This window comes from Podarcis raffonei, chromosome 8 (genome assembly GCF_027172205.1).
Source record: "Podarcis raffonei isolate rPodRaf1 chromosome 8, rPodRaf1.pri, whole genome shotgun sequence".
NCBI lineage: Eukaryota > Metazoa > Chordata > Lepidosauria > Squamata > Lacertidae > Podarcis > Podarcis raffonei.
Window position 1 is genome coordinate 21730222 of NC_070609.1, and position 17519 is coordinate 21747740.

The window sequence follows — 17519 nt, forward strand, 5'->3', positions numbered from 1 at the left end:
ATGGTCTGATCACTACGCTCTGAAAGCCAGGATTGACGTTCCACCCCCACCCTGCTTAGGTGGCGAGCCGATTTGGGCTCGCCCGCAGAGGCTGATGGACCCTGATAGATTCCGTCAAGCCTTGCGGGACCTTTCTCCCCCTGGCGACTCATTGACTGAGCTTGTTGAGGGCTGGAATACCCAGCTCCTGGCAGCCATCAATGAGATCGCACCTAAGGACCCTCTGCGACCCTGCAGAAACCGGGCTCCCTGGTTTACCGAGGAGCTCTGGAAAATGAAGCGGGACCTCAGACGGCTAGAGCGAGTATGGCGGGGTGCCCGTGACGGAGCTTCAAGAACATCTTATAGGGTTTTTATGAAAACCTACAAGATGGCAGTGAAGGCCGCTAAGAAGTCCTACTTCTCGGCCTCCATTGCATCCGCTAGCTCTCGCCCGGTGCAATTATTTAGTATAATTCGGTCTTTAACATCCCTCGAAGGACAGCCAAATTTAAATAACAATTTGACACACAGCTGTGAGGCATTTGCGAGCTTTTTTTGCGGAGAAGGTCCTGTTGCTCCGCCATGACCTCCCTGCCAATTTGGATACAATAAAGGAACTGGAGGCCCCTCGACTGTCCTCGGGTCCAGTATTGGACCACTTTGACCGGATATCCCCAGCCGATGTGGACAGACTCCTCCGAGCTGGAAAGCACTCCACTTGTCCTCTTGACCCGTGCCCGTCCTGGCTGATTAGAGCGTGTCCAGACGAGGTGCGGGCCCCCCGGGGGATATCATCAATTTGTCCCTTGGCACCGGGACATTCCCAGGGGAACTGAAGGAGGCAGTGGTGCGCCCGCTTTTAAAGAAAACATCATTAGATCTCTTAGATCTATCCAATTACCGCCCGGTTTCGAATCTTCCATTCCTGGGTAAGGTGATTGAGAGAGCGGTTGCGGAACAGCTTGGTAGGTTTCTGGATGAAACATCGGCTCTGGATCCATTCCAGTCCGGCTTCCGTGCTGGTCATGGGACCGAGGCGGCTCTGGTCGCCCTAACAGATGATCTCCGCAGGCAGCTGGATCAAGGCGGGTCGGGGCTGCTGATTCTTCTAGACCTGTCAGCAGCCTTCGACATGGTCGATCACGAACCCCTGGACCACCGCCTTGCCGACGTAGGGATCCAGGGCACAGTCCTTCAATGACTGCACTTGTTTCTCTCTGGTCGGGGACAGAGGGTGGCGCTTGGGGGGGAATTGTCATCCCGCCACTCCTTGGTGTGTGGAGTGCCCCAGGGTGCGATACTCTCCCCAATGCTTTTTAACATCTTTATGCGCCCCCTCACCCAGCTTGTCCAGAGTTTTGGGCTGGGCTGCCATCAGTATGCTGATGACACCCAACTCTATCTGTTGATGGATGGCCACCCTGACTCGGCCCCAGACACACTGATCAGATGCTTGGAAGCTGTGGCTGGATGGTTACGTGGGAGCCGGTTGAAGTTAAATCCTTCGAAGACAGAGGTCCTCTGGCTGGGACGGGACGATATGAGATTGAGGGGGCAACTCCCATCTCTTGCGGGGGTGCAATTAGTGCCAGCACCGTCCGTTAAGAGTTTGGGTGTAATCTTCGATACCTCCCTCTCCATGGAGGCGCAGATTGCAGCTATAACAAAGGCGGCATTTTTTCATCTCCGCCAAGCTAAGCAGTTGGCTCCTTACCTCTCTCGCCCTGACCTAGCCACTGTGATCCACGCGACGGTCACCTCCAGACTGGATTATTGTAACTCGCTCTACGTGGGGCTGCCCTTGAGACTGACCCAGAAACTCCAGCGGGTGCAGAATGCCGCGGCGAGACTCCTTACGGGGTCTTCGCTGCGAGATCACATTCATCCGGTGCTATACCAGCTGCACTGGCTCCCGGTGGAGTACAGGATCAGGTTTAAGGTGCTGGTTTTAACCTTCAAAGCCCTATACGGCCTAGGACCCTCGTACCTACGGGATCACCTCTCCTGGTATGCCCCACAGAGGAATCTTCAAATAAAAACATCTTGAAGGTCCCAGGCCACAGAGAGGTTAGGCTGGCCTCAACTAGAGCCAGAGCTTTTTTGGCTGCGGCTCCAACCTGGTGGAACGCTCTGTCGCAAGAGACAAGGGCCCTGCAGGACTTGATATCTTTCTGCAGGGCCTGCAAGACAGAGCTGTTCCACCAGGCCTTTGGTCAGGGCGCAGCCTGACTCCCTCCTTTGGCAATCTTTACAAAACTTTAGTTTATGGTTGCCATCAACTTTTATTTTAATTAATTTTTATAATGTTTTTATAATGTTGCACTGTTTTAGTGTTGTTAGCTGCCCTGAGCCCGGCTTCGGCTGGGGAGGGCGGGATATAAATAAAATTTATTATTATTATTATTATTAAAACCACCCCTATATAATTGAATCCTCCAGAAGAAAATTTAGATGAAAATTCTGAATTACCCTTCCAAGCTGTGAGGCTCATTAAAAGGCCCTGAACAAGTCTTTATTGTGGGAAAGAGAGATGTGCTCTCCCAAGTCCACATTCCAAGCATGCTCACAGTCCTGTCTCAGCAACAGGAGTGGCTCAGTCATGTCCTCTACGGGGAGCTGGCTTCTGGCACAGGCCAGTTAGCAGACCAACTCTGTGCAAACATGACATGAAGACTGGCAACAGTGTCTGGAGACAGGCAGTCAAGTCATGTATCCATAGCAGTGCCCAGAGGAGGAATGACCGCTGGAAGGAGTGCAGAAGGAAGAAACTCCATGGTGCATTTGCAGCAGCACAACCAGACGCCTTCATCTGCCCCGGCTGCAACAAAATATGTCTCTCCTGCATCAGTCTCTAGAGCCACAGCAGGAGCTACAACTGTCCAACAGCTTGACCTCATCCCCAAAGGTGCTCTCCTGCAGTGTCTTCTAAGACAGATGGATGCCAGTATATGGGTGTAGTGGACAGCATTAGCAAAGTCACTTAAATAATGCAGATGGAGCCCAGAGAGAGAGAGAGAGAAAATCCTGATAATACTTTACCAAGGAAACTGAATAAAAGCATTGTATATGTCAAGCCTTATACAAAGCAGGGAGTCATTCAACCAAATATATAGAGGAAAACTCCCTCAGAACTGTGCAGCCAATCGGAGCATGCGCTACCTCTGCACACCTCATGCCACACTGACAAGTTGCGAAGCACCACCCCCACCCATTGCCCTCTTGGCTAGTTGACTTTGACACTAATAGAGGCAACTCTTAATTTATAAATAGAATGATCCCTGTCGCTGCACTTCCAACAGCTAGAATGTCAGATGAGGACCAGGGAGACCCAATGGCAACTCCCTGTTCAGCCACGAAGCTCATTGGATGGCCCTGGGACAATCACCCAAACCAATGTGTCAGGGTTGTGGTGAGGCTAAAGTGAATGGGCCGGTGGAAGTCCTGTGGATACCAATATTTATGCCTTGAAGGAAGGGTGGCAGCAGTGGCAAAGACAATTCATAAACAAATAAAAGATTTAGACAGCTGGGCTGAAGCCGGGTGGGATGCGAAGGTGTGTTGTTGTGAGGCTCAGTTACCTAACACACACAAACTAGCACCTCCACAGACTATAACTAGACTGATATTTATAGCACAACGTCTTGAATAGATGCTATCACAACCTGCTCAGATTGAGCAACAGCTGCTACTTTTTCTTTGTGTGCTAGGGGGAAGGACTGTTTTCCCCCCCGACAGGTGAGCAAGACTATATATATATATATATATATATATATATATATATATATGACATATTTTCTTTGTCTCTGAGTGAAATCTTAGGCTTAGTATCTTGGTTATATTGTTTCCCGAGTCTGCTTGACCTTTGAGCAGTTTCAGACACGTGCAAAGCCTCACACACCTGCCCAGCATCACATTCCACTGGTAGAATCTGTTTTGCGACTCTGTAGAGCATAAGACTCTTAGTCTCAGGGTTGTGGGTTTGAACCCTACGTCAGACAAAACATTCCTGCATTGGGGGTTGGACTAGATGATCCTCATTATCCCTTCCAACTCTACAGTACTATGATTCTCTGATTCAGTAGCCCATAAGTATGGTTCCTTCAAAACCTCTTCCAGCCCTAGCCTCCCACCAGGATTTTTGTATTCCAATACCTGGCCATCTTTCCGAAATGCAAATGACCCAGGAGCTGTGGTCATATCATCTTCACCTCACGTCTGAGGCTCACTGTGGTCACATTCACACCATATACTTAATCTTCCCCACTTTTCAGTGCCCCTGCTTCTCCCAATGAGTTATGGGAACTGCAGTTTGTTAAGGGTGCTGGGTATTTAGGATACCCTTTATTCCCTGCATAGGACTACGGTTCTCAAAGTGGCTTAACAGTCAATCCCTCTTTCCACTGAACTCTGGAAACTGTAACTTTGGATCCAGCACCGAGGGCCTTCTGGCGGTTCCCTCACTGTGAGAAGTGAGGTTACAGGGAACCAGGCAGAGGGCCTTCTCGGTAGTGGCACCCGCCCTGTGGAACGTCAAGGAAATAAACAACTGTCTGACTTTTAGAAGACACCTGAAGGCAGCCCTGTTTAGGGAAGTTTTTAATGTTTGGTGTTTTATCGTGTTTCTAATATTCTGTTGGGAGCCGCCCAGAGCAGCTGGGGAAGCCTAGCGAGATGGGCGGAGTATAAATCATCATCATCATCATCATCAGGAAAACACCAAACAGAACAATGCATAAGTTCACATCAAGGTGTGTGCGTGTGTGCAATGTTTAAGAATCCACACATGCACATTTCCCTAATTGCAGGATTAATTTGGAGAAATTTTAAAGCTATCTGGCTGGTTCCAACTTTAGCCCTGTTCAGCTATTCTGGGTTAAATCAACTCGTGGAGGTGGAGGAAGCGGGAGAAACACACTAGCTTCATCCTGTTGGTGACTCATGTAGCTACAATGACTGCCAGACACCCTCAAGGGTTAAGACTGGGGTCTCTCCCAGTCTTTCCTGGGGATTTTGGGAATTGAACCCAAAACCTTCTGCAAGCAAAGCCCAGACTATTTGTGAAGAGGTAGGAACCTATATGAGAACAGCAGGCTTCTTCCTGCCCTCTCTCCTCACGTGTCAATTTAACTCCAAAGATCTGAAGAGGGCTTTTATCATTCTGTTCCAAGAAATCTCTGCCTGGATTTTTCCTCTTTAAAAAGAGCAGCAAGCACTTTTGGACAGGTACGTCTGGAGCAGGAAGAGAGCCAGAACTTTTAAAAACAATTGTATTTATAGACATGATTGCAAAGGGGGCCAGCAGCTCCTAATCTGTCAGTAAATTGTAATGCAGTTTATATTCTTAATTTCATCCATTTGATCTTTGTAACGTTGGGTTTTCAAGAGGAAGCTGTAGAAAGCCAAGGTTAACTTCTTGGCTTGATCCCCTCTCCCACTGCCACAGTGTTTCTCCAATCTACACACAACACACAAGACCCCTTTACATTTGCCACAGAAGAAAATGAAGTAAGGGGTCTTTGCCAGTTCTGCTGATATGCAACATTTGGTTATATTCCCTAAACTGCAAAACAGTGAATGAAATTTGTATATTAAACGTTGCTAAACTCATAGATCTCTCATGCAGATCTAGGTTTATGTGTCCTTTAGGTAGCTCTCTGAACCTGCCTTGACTGATGTGCAGTTCTCCTAGAATCACAATTGTAGAGCTGTAAGGGACCCCAGGGACACAGGTGGCGCTGTGGGTTAAACCACAGAGCCTAGGGCTTGCCGATCAGAAGGTCGGCGGTTCAAATCCCCGTGATAGGGTGAGCTCCCCTTGTTCGGTCCCAGCTCCTGCCCACCTAGCAGTTTGAAAGCATGCCAGTGCAAGTAGATAAATAGATACCGCTCTGACGGGAAGGTAAAGGGCGTTTCCGTGTGGTGCTCTGGTTCTCCAGAAGCGGCTTAGTCATGCTGGCCACATGATCCGGAAGCTGTACGTCGGCTCCCTCAGCCAATAAAGCAAGATGAGTGCCGCAACCCCAGAGCCAGTCACGACTGGACCTAATGGTCAGGGGTCCCTTTACCCTTTACCTTTTAAGGGACCCCAAAGGCCATCTAGTCCAACCCCCTGCAATGCAGGAATCCTGCTCAGAGCTGTCCCTGGGTGGGTTTGAACCACCAACCTTCTAGTGACCTGTAAGTCACAGTGACCCATTGTGCTACAGGGTGCAGTCATCTAATGATATCCTCATGGCAACAGGCTGTAGCTCCATGGGAGAACATCTACTCTGTATGCAGAAGGTCACAGGTTCTATCCCTGGCATCTCCAGGTAGAAATTGGAATATCCCCTGCCGGGAATCCTGGTTGTTTGAGATACGTCTGATCTTTGAATAAAAAGAAACTTTTAAAAAACCCAAAGCCTTTTGGTTTTGTTTGTTTATTTGTTCATTTTTAGAAAAACAAAAGAGGAGTTCTTCTGGATCAGACCAGAGGTCCAGCTAGTCCAGCATCCCATTTGCAACAGAGGACAGCTAGGTGCCAACAGCGATAGATTTCTCTTGTTTTTAAATCATTTATTTTCTGTTCCCAACCCTTAATCAAGTTGTTCCCCCACTCAGTCACTGCCCTTCCCATGCTGCGCTTCTATACATCATTGCATCTCTTAAATCCTACAAGCTTAAATGTACGTTAATGGTGCTATGATAATTAATGATGATCATTAGCATTAATAAATGTGATCGTAATAGAAATAGACTCTTGCCATTTTCAGTTTGTAGAAGAATCTGGGTTTAAATCAGAGGTTGACAGCTCTGCAAGTCGCATGTCCAGCCAAGGTCAAGATCAGGGATGGGGGAACCCATAGGTCAATCTACCTAAAGAGCTCTTTCTGAAATGAAGTGCAAACAGCCATCCTAAAAAATTCACATGTCTCCAAATTTTGCAATGTAGTTCACCAGCTAAGTAATGTACACAAAAATGCATATACTGGGGTTAAGCATGAATATAAATGCATGTATTGGTGAACATGGGACATGGGTGGCGCTGTGGGTTAAACCACAGAGCCTAGGACTTGCCGATCAGAAGGTCGGCAGTTCGAATCCCCGCAACGGGGTGAGCTCCCATTGCTCAGTCCCAGCTCCTGCCCACCTAGCAGTTTGAAAGCACGTCTGTGCAAGTACATAAATAGGTACTGCTCCAGCGGAAAGGTAAACGGCGTTTCCGTGCACTGCTCTGGTTCGCCAGAAGTGGCTTAGTCATGCTGCTCACATGACCCGGAAGCTGTACGCCGGCTCTCTCAGCCAATAAAGCGAGATGAGTGCTGCAACCCCAGAGTCGGTCACAACTGGACCTAATGGTCGGGGGTCCCTTTACCTTTTATTGGTGAACATAGCATACAAAATGGTCGTATTAGGGAAAATTGCTTTCTAGAAATGTACATATTAGGAGAACTTTGCGTTAAAATTATGATGCATTTTCATGCCTGTATCTACAAAAACTGCAAACTGATGCGGAAGTGTGGAGAACCAAACTTCAGGTTGGAAAAATGAGAAACTGAAAGAAACCAAAATTGTTAGACTCCCCAGATTCCTTAGTAGAGATTCAACCAAGATGAGTTTGTGCATATGTAAGGGGGGGGCGTTCTTAACTTCCTAATAAGAGCATGAACTAATTTTGTATTGCCTAGTCCCAGCAGGAATTGTAGTTTTAGCTCAGGAGGGTAGGTTGTCTTCCACCTGTGCTTTTTGTTACGGTTGTGTGGAGGTAATCTTCGGGTTGCGGGTGGCATGATACGTGTGATTTACAAGGAGGATAACATAGCATCACTTTGCTGTTTAGCTGCTAGTGTTTGTTAATGATGGTATTAGAACTACTTTGCAGTGCCAAATGTCTTTTTTCCTACCAGACAGTCTAGGGCTGCCTCCAGAGTGTCATTATTTTGCAGGAGGGACTCAAGTGCCTGCTGGAACTTTGGGTTTGCACAGTTACGGTGGATTTTTTTCATAGAATTGTAGAGTTGGAAGGAACCCCAGAGGTCATCTAGTCCAACAACCTGCAGTGCAGGAATCTCAGCTAAAGCATCCATGACAGATAGCCATCCAACCTCTGCTTGAAAACCTCCAAGGAAGGAGAGTCCTCAACCTCCCAAGAGAGACCATGATTTATTATTTATTTGCTTATTTTATTGCATTTTTCTCCGACCTTTTCCTCCAATGAACCCATGGTGGCCTGCCTTGTTCTCTCCCCTCACCATCTCATTGAATTCCCCCCCACCCCAGCAACCCTGTGAGGTAGGTTAGGCTGAGCGGCAGGAACTTGCCCAAGATCTCCCAGGTTCTTATCTGATGCTCTAACCACTACACCACCCTAGCACAATGAATCTACTTTCAAAAAAGAGTTGAATTGACTGCAGTTTGGGCCTCTTCTGTGCTACACATTTGAAGCAATATCATGTCGCCTGAAACAGTCCTGTCTTCCCCCAAAGTATGCTGGGAACTGTATTTTGCTAAGGATTCTGGGAATTTTTAGACGACCCCAATTCCCCTCACAGAGCTGCAATTCCCAGAGTTCCCTTGGAAGAGGTGTTGGCTGTTAAACCACTCAGGGAACGGCAGCATCGTGACAGGAACAGGAGTCTCCTAACAACTCCCGCCATTGTTAGCAAACTACAGTTCCCAGGATACTTTTGGAAAGCCACGACTGTTTTAGGTGGCATGATACTGCGTTATAGTGCAGAAGAGGCCTTGGAAAGCGAGGGGAGAATGTGCTAAAAAGCAGGAGATGAATGGGTGACTAATGGGAAGATGTCTAAACGCCCTGTGAGCAAATCAGGATGAATGCTCATTGTCATATAACTGTCCTGCAAGGAAATCTGAATGAATGATCCAGAAAGACTAGATATAATCTAAACTTTGTGCGAGTTTGTGCAAGCAAATCTAGATAGATGCTCAATGAGCAGATCTTCTGAAGGCATCCTGGCATTTTAACCACCGCCAGAGCTAATGTCCACTTTCCCTGTAACTTTAATCAGGCTGGAATATTTCCTCACAATGACTGATAGATATGAGGTGAATGATGGGCAATGGTGGCTTTGTTCTTTAATAGTATTATTTTGCACATAATTAACCGACAAGGCAGCAGATCAGCTGCCTCCACTGGCCTCCTGTCCCTCACACAGGGAATCAAACCCCCAACATCCCTTGTTAGGAGGAACTGGATGAGAAATTAATTGGTGGTAATTTAACTGAAGAGGAACCTCTGACTTGTGGTGACCCAGGGGCAAGGGGCAAGAGGGTTCTTAGGAGAGACTGTTCAACTTAAAATGGGAGCCAATGACTTTGGGAGGTGCAGGAGGAGATTTCCGAAGATGGGGAGTAGTTCAGAATCATAGCATCATATAATTGTAAGTTGGAAGGGACCCCAATGGTCATCAAGGCCAACCTCCCTGCAATGCGGTGAATCTCAACTGAAGCATCCATGATGGATGGAATATCGTGTCCCGTTCTGGGCACTACAATTTAAGAAGGATGTTGACAAGCTGGAATGTGCACAGAGGAGGGCAACCAAGATGATCAAGGTTCTGGAGAAAATAATAATAATAATAATAATAATAATAATAATAATAATAATAATAATTTTTTTATACCCCACCCATCTGGTCGGGCCTCCCCAGCCACTCTAGGCAGCTTCCAACAAAATATTAAAATACAGCAATGCATCAAACATTAAAAGCTTCCCTAAACAGGGCTGCCTTCAGATGTCTTCTAAAAGTCTGGTAGTTGTTCTTCTCTCTGACATCTGGTGGGAGGGCGTTCCACAGGGCGGGTGCCACTACCAAGAAGGCCCTCTGCCTGGTTCCCTGCAACTTGGCTTCTCACAGTGAGGGAACCGCCAGAAGGCCCTCGGCGCTGGACCTCAGTGTCCAGGCAGAACGATGGAGGTGGAGACGCTCCTTCAAATATACTGGACCAAGCCTGATGAGAAACAGTTGAAGGAGCTGGGAATGTTTAGCCTTGAAAAAAGAAGACTGAGATAGCCACCTTCAAATATCTCAAGAGCTGTCACATGGAAGAGGGAACAAGCTTGTTTTCTTCTGCTCTGGAGCACTCGAACCAATGGCTTCAAGTTTTAAGAAAGGAGATACAGAAGAACTTTCTGACAGGAAGAGCTGTTTGACAGTGGAACGGTCTCGCTTCGGAGGTTGTGGACTCTCCTTCCTTGGAGGCTTTTAAGCAGAGGTTGGGTGGCCATCTGTCATGGATGCTTTAGCTGAGATTCCCGCATTGCAGGGAGTTTGACTAGATGACCCTTAGGGTCCCTTCCAATTATTCAATTCTATGATTCCATGATTATCTGTATGTGTCTTCCTAGTTTTAACACACTGATTGAAAAGCAGGGGATATATTTGGTATATTTAAAAGTCCTTTGGAATGTGCTGATCATGATTCCTAACTGAGAAGTAAACTCCATTTTGTCATGAGCATTGCATTTCTCCTGAACCTTGTCAAATTTATTGAGCAGTCCAGTTAAGAACTAGCCCCTTTCTTAATGTCTCTGTTTCATTTCTTAAGATAGAACGGCGATGGGCATTCGCTGGATAGTCTCGGTCATGGGCTTGGCATCGCAACTCATTGCATTGCAGAAAAGGCTGTGTTAAGAGTTAATAATCTTCAGCTCCTTTCCCTTTTGTTGCTGGTTGACACACTTTCACTAGTATCCATCAGCTCAGAACTGCTTTACTGGTTGAGTCTGCCTCCCCCTAGCGGGCATTATTAAAATGATGTGTGTACCATTTAAAGCGGGGATGAGGAGACTGTGGTTTTCCAGATGTAGTTGGACTCCAACTCCTGTCAGCCTCAGCCAGCAAGGCCAATTGTCATGGGTGATGGGCACTGAAGCCCATAAAAATCTGGAGGGCCACCCCCCCTTATCCCCGATTTAATCTGTTTCGCCAAAGCAAACACAGTGTGCATTTCAGCCTGAATCTGCTGCAAATCATGCAGACTCCAATATGTGTGTGCATGTGATTATCACCACAAAAACGGTTTATGGGTGAGGATCATGGACTCTCCCCCTGCCAACCACAGTTGACCTCCCTGCAGGTCCTCTCTCCACCACAAGTGCTTTGCTTCTAATTGGGAAATGGCTGCCTTGGATGGGCAACCTTAGGAAGCTGCCTTCTACGGAGGCAGATAATTGGTCCTTCTAGCTTAGCATCTCTCTGGGTTTTCAGGCAGGACTGTTTTCCAGCCCTACCTGGAGATATTGGGGATTGAAGCTGGGACTTCCTGCAGGCAAAGCAGATCCTCTATCACTGAGCTCTGGCCCTTCCTGTAGTCAAAATTTTGACCTTCCTGGTCAAAATTAATCAGTGCATTTCATAGAACCAGGATAGGCATCATGTGCTCAAACCGTCTTTGTCCTGGGACTCAGCTTGTTGTTTAGTCATTTAGTCATCTCCGACTCTTTGTGACCCCATGGACCAGAGCACACCAGGCACTCCTGTCTTCCACTGCCTCCCGCAGTTTGGTCAAACTCATGCTGGTAGCTTCGAGAACACTGTCCAACCATCTCGTCCTCTGTCGTCCCCTTCTCCTTGTGCCCTCCATCTTTCCCAACATCAGGGTCTTTTCCAGGGGGTCTTCACTTCTCATGAGGTGGCCAAAGTATTGGAGCCTCAGCTTCAGGATCTGTCCTTCCAGTGAGCACTCAGGGCTGATTTCCTTAAGAATGGATAGGTTTGATCTTCTTGCAGTCCATGGGACTCTCAAGAGTCTCCTCCAGCACCATAATTCAAAAGCATCAATGCTTCAGCGATCAGCCTTCTTTATGGTCCAGCTCTCACTTCCATACATCACTACTGGGAAAACCATAGCTTTAACTAAACGGACCTTTGTCAGCAAAGTGATGTCTCTGCTTTTTAAGATGCTGTCTAGGTTTGTCATTGCTTTTCTCCCAAGAAGCAGACCTCTTTTAATTTTGTGACTACTGTCACCATCTGCAGTGATCATGGAGCCCAAGAAAGTAAAATCTCTCACTGCCTCCATTTCTTCCCCTTCTATTTGCCAGGAGGTGATGGGACCAGTGGCCATGATCTTAGTTTTTTTGATGTTGAGCTTCAGACCATATTTTGCGCTCTCCTCTTTCACCCTCATTAAGAGGTTCTTTAATTCCTCCTCACTTTCTGCCATCAAAGTTGTGTCATCTGCATATCTGAAGTTGTTGACATTTCTTCTGGCAATATTAATTCTGGTTTGGGATTTATCCAGTCCAGTCTTTCACTTGATGAATTCTGCATATAAGTTAAAGAAGCAGGGAGACAATATACAGCCTTGTCATACTCCTTTCCCAAATTTGAACCAATCAGTTGTTCCCTATCAAGTTCTAACTGTAGCCTCTTGTCCTACATAGAGATTTCTCAGGAGACAGATGAGGTGATCAGGCACTCCCATTTCTTTAAGATCTTGTCATAGCTGCTGTGGTCTACACAGTCAAAGGCCTATGCACAGTCAACGAAGCAGAAGTAGATGTTTTTCTGGAACTCTCTAGCTTTCTCCATAATCCAGCGCATGTTTGCAATATGGTCTCTGGTTCCTCTGCCCCTTTGCACTTTTAAAACTGGTGCCCATCAATGCCTCCTTTGTCTTCCTCCCAGTGCAAGCCTAACCATGCCTCCTCTGAAATACATCTTATTGAAATCACCAGGGCTTAGTCCTAGGTATTTTTGGATTTAGGATTGCAGCCAGTGTGCCTCTACCTTCACCTTCCTTCCCATAAATGAAGACAGATGGAGATCCACTGCTGTGCTTGACCCAGCAAGTTTTCCGAACAATTTTGCAAGGTTGAGCACACAATGATTAACATTGAACGCCGTGTGCTCATCCAGTCCCCTTAATCTCTCTGTTGTTCTAGTCTTGATACATTATTTTTTTGGCAGCAACCCAGCCAACGCATATGAGATATTGAATTGACCTTACAAGTAGGCAATAAAGCACACATCTTATAAGGAAAGCCTTTTCCCCCTCCCGCCCCGTCTCAAAATCATTCTCACTCTTGAAGAGCCTAGAAAGTCAAATCACTCCCCTGACATTAGTATTGTTGGAGAGTCACTGCCAGCCAGTGTAGAAACTGCTGGGGTAAATGGACCAATGGTCTTGACTCCATCTATGGCAGCTTCCAATCTTCCCTACAATAAAAAGTTAGATGAGTTGAAGAAAGGAAAGGGTCATTTATTATGGAGCAAGTGTTTTGGAATTTGTGTTCTTTTATTGCACTGTTATAATTCAAATTTTTAAAAGCTTGTTTATTCATTCATTCATTTATAAATAAGGCCTTCCTTCCAATGTAAGAGAGAAAAGGGGGCATCTCTTCTAAGGTGCAATCTACTGTGAGCATACTTGTTTTCCTTTAGAAAAGCTTGTTTTACTCACCTGCATATTTATATAATCAGTTTATTGTTCTTTTTGTTTGCAATTGTATTTAAAAAGTGGGAGTATGGAGCTTTGTGCAGCTGAAAAGGGACATATACTTATTTTAACAACTGTAACAGCGGTAGCGCATTAAAGCTGCAGAGCAAAGTTGTTAATTTGTAGCTTAACACAGTTGATTGTGGATTTGGGGTTTTGTGATTTTTGAGTGTATACACACACACAAACACACACAGTGAATTGGCCTGCCTCCTTTCTGGAAGGAATGGCAGGGTACCAAAATCACAAAGCAAACAAACAAGCACAAACAAGTCAAATAACTCACTGAAGCTCATGTGAGGAACTGAGAAAGCCAACTTTGCTGCTGGTTTGGGTATACTTGCAACTAAAAATGGTTGAGGGGCTGAAACAACTGCCCTGTAAGGAGAGGTTACAAGATTTGGGGGCTTTATTATAGTTTTTTTAAAAAGGCCTGTAAGGGGCAGGCATGAGTGAGGGCCATCCAATGAACCTGAGCATTGGAAAGTTCAAGACAGACAAAAAAAAGTACTTTGATCAACACCTTGCTAAACTATGGGTGGTATTCAAATAAGCTTTATGTGGAAAAGACACATTTAAATGAATGGACATGAGTATGAGGGTAGCATCTGAACCAATGGATTCAAGTTACAAGGAAGGAGATTCGGACTAACAATCAGGAGAAAACTTTTTGTGAGTAAGATCTGTCTGGAAGTGGAACAGACTCCCTCAGAAGGTGGCAGACCTTCCTTGGAGGTTTTTAAGCAGAGGTTGGCTGGCCAACTGTCACAGATGCTTTTAGTTGAGATTTCTGCATTGCAAGGGGCTGGATTAGATGATCCTGAGGATCCCTTCCAACTCCACAATTATATGATTCTATGATTAAGTTAGGCCCATTAATTTTAATAGGACTACTCTGAGTAAAACTTCGTTAAATACCGCCCTAGGGAATTCATTCCCGGGAAGTGAAGAGACAGACAGCCTCCAACCTCGATTGTTTTAAAAGAGGATTAGATAAATCCATGGAAGACAACGCTTATCAATGGCTGCTGGCTGCCTTGGCCCAGGATACCTGAAGGAGCATCTGCACCTTCATTATTCAGCTCGGACGCTGAGGTCCAGCGCCGAGGGCCTTCTGGCGGTTCCCTCCCTGTGAGAAGCCAAGTTACAGGGAACCAGGCAGAGGGCCTTTTTGGTAGTGGCACCCGCCCTGTGGAATGCCCTCCCGTCAGATGTCAAGGAAATCAACAACTATCTGACTTTTAGAAGACATCTGAAGGCAGCCCTGTTTAGGGAAGCTTTTAATGTTTGATGCATTGCTGTATTTTAATATTTTGTTGGAAGCTGCCTAAAGTGGCTGGGGAGGCCCGGCCAGATGGGTGGGGTATAAAAATTTTTTTTAATTATTATTATTATTATTATTATTATTATTATTATTATTATTATTATTTTCTCCAGAAGCTTGATCATCTTGGTTGGTTTAGGGAGGTTTTTAATGTTTGATGTTTTATCATGTTTTTAATTTTCTGTTGGGAGCTGCCCAGAGTAGCTGGGGAAACCCAGCCAGATGGGTGGGGTATAAATAATAAATGATGATGATGGCTTTGGATGACACCCAGTGTCAAAGTCGGTATGCCTCTGGAGACCAACTGCTGGGAATCGCAGGTGGGGAGACTGCTGTTATGCTCAGTCTTGCTTGTGGGCTTGCCAAAAACATCTGGTTGGCCATTATGAGAACAGAACGCTAGACTGAAGGGACCTTTACCCTGATTCAGTACATCTCTTCTGATGTTCTAAACTGCCACAGTCCTTGTGCCCATTTTTTTCCCTACCCACTGAGTGCAATAGGAGAAAATTTGCAAGACTAGCATAGAAGCCAACTCCTAGGGGCCGTGGGGGCTTTGGCCTCCACAATAAAATATTTAAGGGCTCTTGTCAAAGTTGATGGGCATTGCCATTCATATGGTGTGCATGCACCGTATTATGTGATGGATTATGCGGGGTGGGGCTTACCTGGGCCCCCATGACATTTCATTCAAGTTGGCACCCCTGAAGGCTAGTGTAGCATTAGGACAATACTGTGTGTATTGGGGTGAACAAATGGGCTATAGATTCAGCACCACAACATCTATGGGGCGCCATTTCTGGAAGAGCTTAACACCAGTATACCAGCGGACCTCAGGCAGTGTGCTTGTTGTTGCTGTTTAGTCATTTAGTCATGTCCGACTCTTCATGACCCCATGGACCAGAGCACACCAGGCACTCCTGTCTTCCACTGCCTCCCGCAGTTTGGTCAAACTCATGCTGGTAGCTTCGAGAACACTGTCCAACCATCTCGTCCTCTGTCATCCCCTTCTCCTTGTGGCCTCCATCTTTCCCAGCATCAGGGTCTTTTCCAGGGAGTCTTCTCTTCTCATGTGGTGGCCAAAGTATTGGAGCCTCAGCTTCACGATCTGTCCTTCCAGTGAGCACTCAGGGCTGATTTCCTTAAGAATGGATAGATTTGATCTTCTTGCAGTGTGCATCTCTCCTTAAAGGTAGTTTCCATCCCCCTGTTTCTGCCAGCAGAGCAGCACCTCTGCCCCTCCCTGAGACCCCTCAGCCGACCTCCAGGCGAGCATCACTTTTCTCTCTCATATACCTTTAATCGAGTGACAGCCCTGCTTGAAATGTCATACAGTTTATTTTCTCGCAGGGAATGCAAAATGTTTTTCTCAAGGTGCAAAAGGTTGAAAAAAATCACTTTCTTTGGCATAATCAAAACCTACTGCCAAAATAATCCCTATAGCAATGGGAGAAAAATGACCTTTTAAAAAAATATATAAAAAAGATCTCTTCCCTTAGCTGTCTATTTATGATTTATTGCAATTAATGCCAGCTAAGTTGGGAATGTGACTCCACTTATCTAAATGGCAGGCATTCATAACATGGATGCAGAGATAGTGTAATAGAATTTGTTTTCTGTTCCTGCTCTACACTTATTTCTGATTGCTTGCTGTCATTTATAATGCTCAAGCTTTTTCTTTTGCAAGTACTGTGAGCCACGTTGTGGACATTTCCATGACCTGTCCAGTAGATGGCAATGTTGACCAGATTATTACTATTTTTCTAAAAACCATCCTGCTTTGCCTCAGTTACAATGGTGGGGGGGCACTTCCACTGGAGCTCAACCAGCAAAGGCAATTCCTTCAGGCTGGAGTTATTGTTGAAATTCTTACTGCATGGGACTGCAGATCTGAAATAAGATCCCCAAAAGCCTGGTCATGTATCCTGAATTTTGAAATCTTTCACTGAAGATTCTGCATTGTTATCCAATACATTTTTCAAAAACAATCAAGGCAAGAGTTGTTGCAAGCTGTTTTGAGCATGATTTTTGTTGTTGTTGTTGTGGAAAAGTGGCATATAAATAAAAATAATAAATACACATTCATCTGTGCATGCAGCTTGCACACTTCAGCCCAGCAGCAATTGTCTGCTAATGATAGGATAGATCCTCCAGAGGCTCCGCCCTCCTCTACTCCCCTCTCCCAATTAACTTCCATCTCCAGGGTTGCCATCCATGACATAACCAGGGGCCACCCCCAGTTCTCAGGTTTTGGCCCTGAGCTCTGCTGTCATGCAGATTCTGGGAGATCCAGGCTTTGCCCAAGTCAGAAAGAAACAGCTCAGAGTTGCAGTATATCAGACTGTCAGTGCTGTAGACTTATCACGGTTAGGCTCTTGTCCGGAGTCTAGATGCAAAAGTGACATATATAATGCAGTTGCCATATAATGGGGATGTATATGTGGAATATCCCAGGCATAGCCAGAACACAGCAGTTGGAATTGCTGCAAAAATCCAGACTTGTGGCAACCCATGTCGGAAGTCTAGATTTTGCCAAATTCACTTAAAAATAGCTCAAAAACGTCATTATTATTATTATAACTATTATAATTATTGTTAGGTTTTGCAAAAATGGAAAAGAGGATTTTCACTGGATTTTCACTTTTTGAAATATGGCAACCCTAATATATAAAGACAGAAGCAGAGAGAAAAAAGTTTTATATATAACACTTTTTTCTGTCTTTTGTTGTTGTTTAAAACCCAACCTGAACTCAGGGAGAGAAGCCAT